The sequence below is a fragment of the Cheilinus undulatus genome, linkage group 4 (assembly GCF_018320785.1).
Source record: "Cheilinus undulatus linkage group 4, ASM1832078v1, whole genome shotgun sequence".
Lineage (NCBI taxonomy): Eukaryota > Metazoa > Chordata > Actinopteri > Labriformes > Labridae > Cheilinus > Cheilinus undulatus.
Genome location: NC_054868.1, coordinates 25,417,031 through 25,428,954, shown reverse-complemented (window position 1 = coordinate 25,428,954; position 11,924 = coordinate 25,417,031).

Sequence of the window (11,924 nt, the reverse complement as noted above, 5' to 3'; positions counted from 1 at the left end):
CCTGCAACAGGAGCAGGGGTGGGGCACTGCTGATGTGTCCAAGATTGAAATATGATACAGAACACTGTAGTGAGTATGGAGAACAGAAAAAAGTATACAACACAATTTCTGAGTGATGCACACAGTTTATCTTTTAAATATTAATGGTCAAACTGTTTTAGTCAGTGCAGCCAAGGTCAGGGAAAATCTAGAAATACAGTCCAGTGTGAGCTCCCCCAGTATATCTTTAGATTTTTAAAAAGAAAAAAAAGCTTGTTTATGTTTTTACTTGACAAAACAACACCAAATAAGATGAGAAAGACTGCGCTGTATTTGAACAACATGTCCCCAATAAGAGGAAGTGTTGACCTACACAATGTCTCCAATCCACCAATGAGCTTTTGGTTTAATTCCCTACCTTATATGGTCAGAGAGAGAGAAAGGTTTCCAGAAAAAGAGGAGGCTGCAGAGCACAGGGGTGGAGGTGGAGAGAGGCGGGGTCTATTGTCATGTTTTTTAATGCTTTGGTGTAAAGTTTCTTTTCAGAACCCAGTCATTACCCCGAGCCCCAGACCTCCTGTTGTCTGAAAACTGTCACACATCAAAGATGAGCTGATAAATGTGCAGGAGGGCGGAGGCATGCCAGAGCATGAATGAACCAGCACACACACACACACAGTCTATTTAATCAAGTATGTACAGTCACCATGATTAATGGATGTTTTTTTAGCCAACAAAGAAAACAACTTAACATTAATACCAGTCAGTCAAATCCTGATGCCTTTGCTTGAGAATTAAAAAAAAAAGAAGAAAAATGGAAACGCTGAAAGATGTTGCCTGAATTATTTTTTAAGTTTTTCCTGATAAGTGTTGGATAATAACGTATTTTCTAAGCTCTTACTAAAGACTAAAACAAAAGAATTATTGTTGACAATAACATCATAAACAGATTTACTTGTAGATCATTGGACAGTCATAAGCATGTGTTTTGTTACCAGGTTATTGTTTGTAGCTGCAAAACTTGCAGTTATGTTTGCAGTTAACTTCTTAAAAATTGCAGAATAATGTGTGTTAGTCTTGATATAGTTAGGAACATGCTGGTGAATTCATAAAATTGAATGAATATGATTTTTATTCTGTTAACATAAGAAACTAATTTTACCTTTATTGACATTTACTACTTATTTATTACTTTATTATGGATTCAATTTCCCTTCGGGGATAAATAAAGTTCTTGTATTGTATTGTATTGTATTGTATTTTTTAAAGGGTTAGGCATTTTAAGATGATGCTGTTGACACATATTGTCTTTGGAGCAGATATTTTACTCTTTAATTGATTTTTTTTTTAAACAATCATGGTCAATATAATTTAGCTTTTTTGACAAAAAAGATATATCTCCCAATGTCAAATAAAAACAGGTTCCAACAAAGTCATGTCAAATAAATAAAAATATATGAGGGACAGGGATTGCCCATGAACAGCCCCTTTTCAAGTCCAGCCACAGGTTCTCCATTGGGTTGAGGTCTGAGCTTTGATTTGGTCACTCCAGAATATTCATCTTGTTGTCTTTAAACCATTTCTGTGTGGCTTTCTCTGTCACTTCTCTGTCATTGTCTTGCTGGAAAATAAATCTCCCAAGTCGCAGATCTCTTGCAGACTGAATAAGATTGTCGTCCAGGGATTTCCTATATTTTCCTGCATTCATTTTACTCTCTACCTTTAAGAGCTTTCCAGGGCCTGCTGCTGCTAAAACATCAGAGACTTTAGCCCTGTAAGCCACCCCCACTGCTCCTATGGATATATGTAATTAATCATGGCTGATTAATTACAAAGCCTGCAATGAATTATATTAAAAATGCATTTATTTATATATCAACCAGTAAAATCTCAGCAAGACTGTGGCCCTTTCCCGCATGTCTCTCCCCCTCTCTCTTGTCCCTGTTTCTATCCACTGTCCTTCTCTATCAAATAAAGGCACAAAAAGCCCAAAATAAATTTTTAAAAAATAAACAACATAGGTTTTCTTGAACTCACATGTTTCTCCTCTTTTGTGATGTCAACATAAAGAGCTTCGACTTAAATTCACCTCCATATCATACCATTACCAGATCATTGTACAGTATCTTTTTAACCTGCAGCCTCTTTAAGTGGTTTAAACTCATCATATAAGAAAGCAAACGTTACTTAAAACAACTGCTGACTAGTGGATGTTGTTTTTAACACTCGTCTGTCATGGTGTTGGTGCAGTATGTTGCTTCACCACTTCACATATAACACAGTTTCCTACAGTGCACATTAGGGCAGGAGAATTCTCTCTCCCCCTCTCGCTCTTTCTTTGTACCATTACCTTTACTAAGAGGAGAGTTGTAAGTGTAAAAACCAAACGAGTCCCCTCCGAGCCGACCATTAACAATGAACAGGCCCAGGGATCTGCATATCTGCAGTAGCTGGCGCCCACTTTTATTGACAGTGTTGTCAAAGTTTGTTTCTGTGGAGGTGTGAAGGATGCGAGGGGAGGGGTGCTGATTTGGCCAGGTAAATGTTTGTCTCCATGTGTGTCAATAAGATCTGGTTCACTGCTCCTTGCATTAAGGTCTCCACTGATCAGTTCACTTCCCTGGGCCTGAAAGTGACTGATAACATTTTCAAGAATGGAGAAACTGTCTTCATCATAATAACAATAATAAGGTAAGCTTGTTGGGAGGATGTGTGCTGCAGTAATGTTTTCTATTTTCAGGCTACATTAAAAATTCTCCTTTTCAGATGAACTCTGCTAAGTGAACCAGGTTTACTTTGTGCAAATCATCTCTCTCTCTAGTTTTCTCCACACACCCATCCTTATAACCTTAGTTTAACATGACCATGGTATTTTTTGCATAGCACATATGACAACAGCATAGAGATAGCACAATAACTCTAAACTAGATCAAGTGTTTCACAGTAAGTCAGCACAGGTCAAATGAGTTTTTCGCTGTTGTGTAAGATTTCAACAAGCGCTCATGTTGAGTCATGTCATGTCATGCAGGTAGTTGTGGTAAAGAAATTCACTGTGGGGAAAAGTACAGATAGGCTGCTGTCAGAGGACGTCTGCGTGAAGTTTCCTCTGACATGTTTGAGCATATCAGCCTGCCTGTGTTGGGTGGACAGAGGGTGGATTTAACCCACAGAGGTTCTAGATGTAACAAAGCCCACAAGGTTCACGCACTGATCCTTGATCACTCGTAGAAATCCAATCAGTTAAAACTTGAAGAACTAGTTAAAACGTAGTGACAAAAGTTTTGAAATTATTTATGAAAAACAAGTCTCAATGAAAGGATAGGTCACATTTCTTCTGTGAGGACTAAACCAACAAAACCTGAGGAAATGAATGTAATTACATGCTGAAGGAGAAGTGTACTACCCTGTGACAAAACTTGCAATTACAACGCACAGTGTGTTGACGTTTGGAAGATTTTGGGGCATTTGACCATAGCTTGGTGAAAAACATGAGAACTGGTCTGAAACATGAGAGAAATTTCAAAGTCCTTTATGTTTAACATATAAAGCTATATAGAGGCTAAAACCCATTGTGTTGGTAAAAGTTTATGTGGTATGTGAGAAAACTATTTTCCCACATTTAATTTGAAAGTTGGCCTCCACATGACACACTGACCTAAATCATTCAGAAAAGTTTTTTTTTTTTTTTTTTTTTTTTTTTAGTAGCATAGCAGTTGATATTTATGTAAAGAATAGGGCTGTCAGCATTAATGAAGTATTGTCCATAATTTGTGCATTATTTTTTTTTATCCTAACATGCTGCATGTTTTATTGTCCTTTTCAGCACATTCTGGTTACCCTGCAGCCACAGTGATGTAAATAAGGACACATTGCTCCTTAATGTCTCAATTTACTTAAAAACAATATATATCAAAAACTCCTAGACAGCTCAGTGGACAAGTCAAAAGTAACCTTCACCTTGCATTATTAAACATTTACCTTTTTTCCCATTCCAGTATTTACTTTTCAATCCATAACAAGTTCCTTTTCTTTGCTTTACTTAATGCTGTAATCCTAAATCTGCCCAAATTTCATTATTTTCTTGTAATATAAAATCGGGTTTGTATATAAAATAGTAAATCATTAACAAAAATCAAAAATAAAACAAAAAGTTGATTAAAAATTCTGTTTGACAGCCTTAGAAGAGGGATGTTTGAAATGTGTGTGCTTAGATATCTTTCTTTACCTCTCCTGCAAATACCAACAGACAATGATGAAATGTCAAAATGTCAGCTGTTATGGTGGCACTTACTGTACATCTGGTAACAGGTTTTGGAGAAATCTGTTGAACATGCGCCACATCCACTTTTGAAGAATATACACATGTGGACAAAATTGTTGGTACCCCTCTCTTAATGAAAGAAAAACCCACAATGGTCACAGAAATAACTTGAATCTGGCAAAAGTGATAATAAATAAAAATTCAATGAAAGTTAACCAATGAAAATCAGACATTGCTTCTGAATTGTGGTTCAACAGAATTATTTTTAAAAACAAACTCATGAAACAGGCCTGGACAAAAATGATGGTACCCTTAACGTAATATCTTGTTGCACAACCTTTTGAGGCAATCACTGCAATCAAACAATTTCTGTAATTTTCAATGAGACTTTTGCACCTCTCAGCAGGTATTTTGGCCCACTCCTCATGAGCAAACTGCTCCAGTTGTCTCAGGTTTGAAGGGTGCCTTCCCCAGACGGCATGTTTCAGCTCCTTCCACAGATGTTCAGTAGGATTTGGATCAGGGCTCATAGGAGGCCACTTCAGAATAGTCCAATGCTTTGCTCTTAGCCATTCTTGGCTGTTTTTAGCTCTGTGTTTTGGGTCATTATCCTGTTGCAAGACCCATGACCTGCGACTGAGACCAAGCTTTCTGACACTGGACAGCACATTTCTCTCTAGAATACCTTGATAGTCTTGAGATTTCATTGTACCCTGTACAGATTCAAGACACCCTGTGCCAGATGCAGCAAAGCAGCCCCAGAACATAACAGAGCCTCCTCCATGTTTCACAGTAGGGACAGTGTTCTTTTCTTGGTGTGCTTCATTTTTGCGTCTGTGAACATAGAGCTGTTGTGCCTTGCCAAAAAGTTCCAGTTTTGTCTCGTCTGTCCATAGGACATTCTCCCAGAAGTTTTGTGGCTTGTCAACATGCAGTTTGGCAAATTCCAGTCTTGCTTTTTTATGATTTGTTTTCAACAGTGGTGTCCTCCTTGGTCGTCTCCCAGGAAGTCCACTTTGGCTCACAGATGGTGCAATCTGACACTGATGTACCTTGACCTTGGAGTTCACCTTTAATGTCTTTGGAGGTTGTTCTGGGCTCTTTTGTTACCATTCGTATTATCCATCTCTTCGATTTGTCATCAATTTTCCTCCTGCAGCCACGTCCAGGGAGGTTGGCTACAGTCCCATGGATCTTAAATTTCTGAATAATATGTGCAACTGTAGTCACAGGAACATCAAGCTGCTTGGAGATGGTCTTATAGCCTTTACCTTTAAGATGCTTGTCTATAATTTTCTTTCTAATCACCTGAGACAACTCTCTCCTTCGCTTCCTCTGGTCCATGTTTGGTGTGGTACACACCATGTCACCAAACAGCAGAGTGACTACTTGTCACCCGTTAAATAGGCCGACTGACTGATTACATGATGTGTTTGTAGACACCTGTGATGCTAATTAGAGGACACACCTTGGTTGAACATGTCCCTATGGTCACATTATTTTCAATCTTTTCTAGGGGTACCATCATTTTTGACCAGGCCTGTTTCATGAGTTTGTTTTTTAAAATAATTCTGTTGAACCACAATTCAAAGGCAATGTCTGATTTTCATTGGTTAATTTTCATTGAATTTTTATTTATTATTTCTTTTGTCAGATTCAAGTTATTTCTGTGACCATTGTGGGTTTTTCTTTCATTAACAGAGGGGTACCAACAATTTTGTTCTTTGAGCAGGTTACTTATACCTGCTCATAGCTGCTCTATCTCAGTGAATAACTTCACTCATGGTGCAATGGGTTTCACATCATGAAATGAGACAATCCACGAAAAACATGACCAAAAGAACCCCAAAAGGGATCACTGTACAACAGAAAACATCTAAACACAACTAGACACATATACACACTCTGCCCAAGCGCATGATGGGGAATGCCACCTTGGCAATAACCAGATTTGAAATCACAGTGGGCAGAGCTTAGATAATTGACTGTAAACAGAGTTGAACTATCACTGGTGGATAAACACTGTCAAATAACCCCAACACTGAAGATCGTTTCACTTAGAATGAAGTTAAAATGACACTTTGGGAGTTAAAATCAACTCTGAAATGTTAAACCCAGAGATATCAACATTACAGTTTTTGCTGTTTTGGGATGTGATATGGAATCATCTTCTGAGTATGTGCTACTGTGTAGTCAACAGCGATGGAAAAAGACTAGAGTACTGTACTCAAGTAAAAGTACAGTTACTCTGGTTAAAACTTACTCAAGTAGAATTGAAAGTATTGATTTCAAAACATACTTAAAAAATCCCAAGTACAAGTAAAAACTACTCAATCACAGTATTTAGAAAAAATGTAATTATTACTTTCCACCCTTGCTTTTAGGATTGGGACCGAGGGAGGATCTATTTCATAAAGTGTGGGGCTCATTCCTCATCAGATACATTTTTTATATTCTTATTGAGATTTTTAGGACAAACAAAACAGCGACAAAAAAGGGCTTGCATAGTAAGACATTTGACTACACTGCATCATTAGCACAGTACTGTGTATCTCAAGAAGAGAAAGGTAAGCTGTAAACTATAAAATCTGTTTCTGTCCAGGAATTCTGTAATACCAAGGTGATCCAAAAATGGCTGCTAGGTATTGAAAAATGTGTTGAGGCTGTCCGTCATGCCACACTGCATCTTCTCCATGTGTAGTTCACTAGTGAGGTCAGTAAGCCAGGTGGTAAACTGATGTCCGATTTCCAGAAATTTAGTATCAGTGTCTTAGCAATGACTATACATGAGAGTGCTCTGCACAAAGAGACTATGATTTTGTAAGGATGGGAGTACCCAAATAATGCTATCTCTGTGTCAGGTTTAAACACATTTCTTACATTCCAGAAAACCAGTTGAATATCTCAAACCAATAATTACACAGTCTTGGACATGTCCACAAAGGGTGGGACAGAGAGCCCTCGGCAGACTTATAATGATCATACAAAGAAGAAATGGTAGGAAAAATGTTGTGTGACTTAAATTGAATCAACTGATGTCTAGCATTAATGGAACATGATTGGATTCTGCCAAGGCTCTCCTCCCAGGCATCCTTATCTATATTTATCCCCAAGTCTTTCTCCCAGGCTCTTTTCAGGGAAAACATGGCAAAATTTTCTTGTTCAAAGAATATCTTCATGAAGTCTCAAACTACTTTTTTGTATCAAATAAAAGCTTGTAAATCCTCCTATCTTCAGGAAGTTAGGCACACACTGGTGAACATAATTCCGTATTACTTGTTTTAGGTTGAGTAAATTAAGCATTTTTTAAAACAATATACAAATCTTTTAAAGAGATTATACCTTTACGTCTCCAGTTGTTAAATGTCGCATCTGGAAGGGATGGAAGGAATGAATACATCTGTTATCATGCCTATGATAAAAAAAAAAGAAAGAAAGAAAAAAACAGTATTTCTGAGGTTGGCCTGGGTTCAAGTCTGGCCTTTCCCATACAGGTGCATCTCAAAAAATTAGAATATCATGGAAAAGTTAAGTGTTTTTTGTGACTCGTGTCTGAAAGTGATATTTTAAACAGATATTCAGGTTTCTGAAAAAGTATGTTGATTTCTATGCTCTCAGTACTCGATTGGGCCTCCTTTTGCACGAATTACTGCATCAATGTGGCGTGGCATGGAGGCGATCAGCCTGTGGCACTGCTCAGGTGTAATAGAAGCCCAGGTTGCTTTGATAGCGGCCTTCAGGTCATCTGCATTGTTGGGTCTGGTGTCTCTCATCTTTCTCTTGACAATATCCCATAGATTCTCTATGGCACTGATCATCAACTGGCAGCCCAGGGGCCAGATCAGGCCCCCCAAAGCTTCACATTCGGCCCCCGAAAGATCATTAAATTAAGAAATGGAGGAAAGGAAAATTTTAAGAGTATCCTTTTGCTTTAAATGTCTGCAGCTGTTAAATCCATCCCACAAACAATTAACATTGAAATAGTTCACAATATAAGAAGAGTTCTCAGTATAATCCATGCAAACTATAAAGCAAAAGACACAGCAGTGCTGTCCCTAGATGCCCAATAGGCCTTTGATCGGATAGAATGGTTATATTTGTTTAACATTTTGCCTAGATATGGACTTGGAGTTAAATTTCTTAAGTGGATAAAGATGCTGCAAGTATACTAACAAATAGTACAGTCTCTAAACCAGTTATTTTGGAGCGTTCCACTAGACAAGGGTGCCCTCTGTCACCAGTGCTGTTTATACTGGCTTTAGAACCGCTGGCTATGATGATTAGAACAAATACAAACATGTCAGGAATCCAGATTGGAAAACTGGAACGTAAAATATTTTTATATGCTGATGATATGATTCTGTTTTTAACAGATTTATCAGTCAATATCCCAACTTTACTCCAACAGATCGAATTATTTGGAAGATTTTCTGGATACAACATTAATAGCACAAAGTCATCAATACGTTTTCTAAATAAAGAGGAGAGATCAAAACCAATCATACAAACTCCATTTATAAATGCAAAGGAAGGATTTACCTATCTAGGTATTAAGATCACCCCAGAAATTAACAAAATTGTACCAATAAACTATAACCCACTTATTGATGAAATCCAGGAACAGCTTGATCGATGGATGATAATGCCCATATCAATGATTGGCCGCATAAACATAATTAAAATGAGCATTTTGCCAAATTTTTTACATCTCTTTCAATCTATTCCACTCCCTCTCTCGCAATCATTTTTTTTGATAAAGTGAACCTCATTTTTAGCAAGTTCATCTGGAACAGTAAAAAGTCTAGATTGAGACTAAGACTACTGTACCTGCCCTATGAAAGGGGAGACCTACAAATGCCAAACTTGAAGTGGTACTACTGGTCTGCCCCGTTGCAATCTGCCATGTTTTATTTTACAGAAGAGTCTCTTCCAGCCTTGGTTAAAATTGAACAGTCATCAATACCAAATCTTCCACTGAAGCTTTATCTATACTCAGGTGATCTAAAAAATGTGAAAAAAAAAAACAGAGAATCCCTTTCTTAAAAACACTATCATCATATGGTATAAAGCCCATCAGCATATTAAAGGTCTTCAACTGAGCTCAGGTTTCTCCCCAATCTGAGGAAATACACATTTCAAACCAGGAAGATCAGATGGAGGTTTTAGAATCTGGGCTGATAAAGGAGTGCAGAAAATTGGTGACCTCTATATGAATGGTGACCTTCTTACTTTTGATGAGCTAAGTCAGATATACAAAATCCCCCAAAAGCGCTTCTTTAAATATTTACAACTGAAACACTTCATAATAGCAAAACATAAAAATGTAATATCAAAGCCTCCATTATCACATCTTGAAAATCTCACACTTGGAAATCTAGCTGGGAAGAGACAGATCTGTTTGTTTTATACAGCTTTAATATCATATGATAAGGAGTCCACCACTGATAGATTAGAAGCGTGGAGATTGGACATTAATGAGAATATAGATATTACTGAGTGGGAAGAAACATGTTTTAAAGCCCAGAAACAATCAATTAATACAAGCATGAAGTTATTGCAATACAAATGGTTGATGAGAACTTATATTACCCCAGTCAAATTTCATAGTTGGTCCCCTGACATTCCAGACATGTATGTTAAATGTTTAGAGGAAAGAGGCACTCTCTTTCATTGTTTATGGAATTGTATAAAACTACAACAATACTAGAAAACAGTTGTTCAGACTATATCTGAGATTGTTAAAGTTAAAGTCTCTTTTCATGCAAAGATTTGTGTATTAGGTATATATCCAAAAGACTTTAGTGTAAGTTCAAAGCAGAAAGCTTTGATTGATTTTGGACTCTTACAGGCTAGGAGGATGACAGCCCTGTCTTGGAGGAAAATTGATATACCTTCAATAAATGTATGGATGAGGGAGATGACAACTTGCATTGCATTGGTGAGGCTGACTTACATAACCAGAGGGAGGATAAAGGATTTTGAAGATTTGTGGAAACCTATATTGCTATTTCTTAAACATCAAAACATGCAGTCCTCTTAAAACTGTCGTGTGTCGAGTGTGTTGTATGTCTTTATTATTTTGAAGTACGTATGTGTCAACATGTATGTACAAGAGTCTGTTACAATTGTTTGCAAATGTTCATTTGTTTGTTAAATGTATGTAAAATTAAAAAATGTAATAAAAATATTGTTAAAAAAAACAACATTGAAATAGTTTTAGAATGACTAACCATTTGATCTGTTTTTACAGAAATTTACTGTCAAAATAAGTCGATATTTAAAAAATGGTTAAGGTTGGCAGAAGTGTTGCAAAAATTGGCAGAAAAAAGTTGTGAAAAGAGGTTAAAATGTGTCAAAAGGAGGAAAAAGGAAAAAGGGGCAAAGGTTTCAAAAAATGGTTACAAATTACAAAAAATAGTAAAGAAAAGGGGTTTAAAAGTGGCAAAATTGAAGAAAAGTGACAAAAATTGATAATAGAGTGGCATAAAGGGGATAAAACATGCAGAAAAAGTGGTTTAAAGGCGGTTCAAATCTTTCAATAATTGGGTTTATGAGGCAAAAAGGGGCAAAAAGTATCAACAATGGGTTAAAAGTGGGAAAAATGCTTTTAAAACTGCAAAAAAAAATTGTTGCAAAAAATGTAATAAAAGGGGTTAAAAAGTGGCAAAAATAGAAGAAAAGTGGCAAATATGGATAAAAGATTGGCACAAAGGGGATAAAACATGCAGGAAACTTGGTTTAGAAGGGGTTAAAATCATGCAAAAATTGGGTTAAAGAGGCAAAAAGTATCAAAAAGGGGTTAAAAGTGTCAAAATGGGTTAATATTGGTGCTAAATGACAATTAGGGAGGGCCCATTCTCTTGGGTTTTCAGGGGTTTGGCCAATCCTGTTGTCAGATCTGTCTCCTTGTGGCCTGCTGCATTATAAATAATAGGGATAGATCTCACTGGTAATGACTAAAAATGTCCTGTAGTTTCAAGGAAAATACAATACTGCAATAATATTTCAATCAGACCAAAATGAACATAGAATTTGTGTATATTCGAAATTCCGGCCCCCGGAGTTTCTGTTGAGACTAAATCTGGCCCTTGTGCAAATGTACTTGATGAGCCCTGCTCTTTGGGGTTCAGGTCAGGCCAGTTTGCTGGCCAATCAAGCACAGTAGCACCATGGTCACTGAACCAGCTTTTGGTACCTTTGGCAGTGTGGGCGGGCGCCAAGTCCTGCTGGAAAATTAAATCAGCATCTCCATAAAGCTTGTCAGCAGAAGGAAGCATGAAGTGCTCTAAAATGTCCTGGTAGATGGCTGTGTTGACTGTGGACTTCAAAAACCCAGTGGACCAACACCAGCAGATGCCATGGCAGCCCAAATCATCACTGACTGTGGAAACTTCACACTGGACCTCAAGTAATGTGGAGTCTGTGCCTCTCCACTCTTCCTCCAGACTCTGGGACCTTGATTTCCAAATGACATGCGAAATTTACTTTCATCTGAAAAGAGGACTTTGGAGCACTGAGCAACAGTCCAGTTCTTTTTCTCCACAGCCCAGGTAAGACACTTCTGACATTGTCTCTGGTTCAGGAGTGGCCTGACACGAGGAATGTCACATTTGTAGCCCATGTCTATTAGTCTGTGCCTCAGTCCAGCCTCAGCCCACTCGTTGTGAAGCTCCCCCAAATTCTT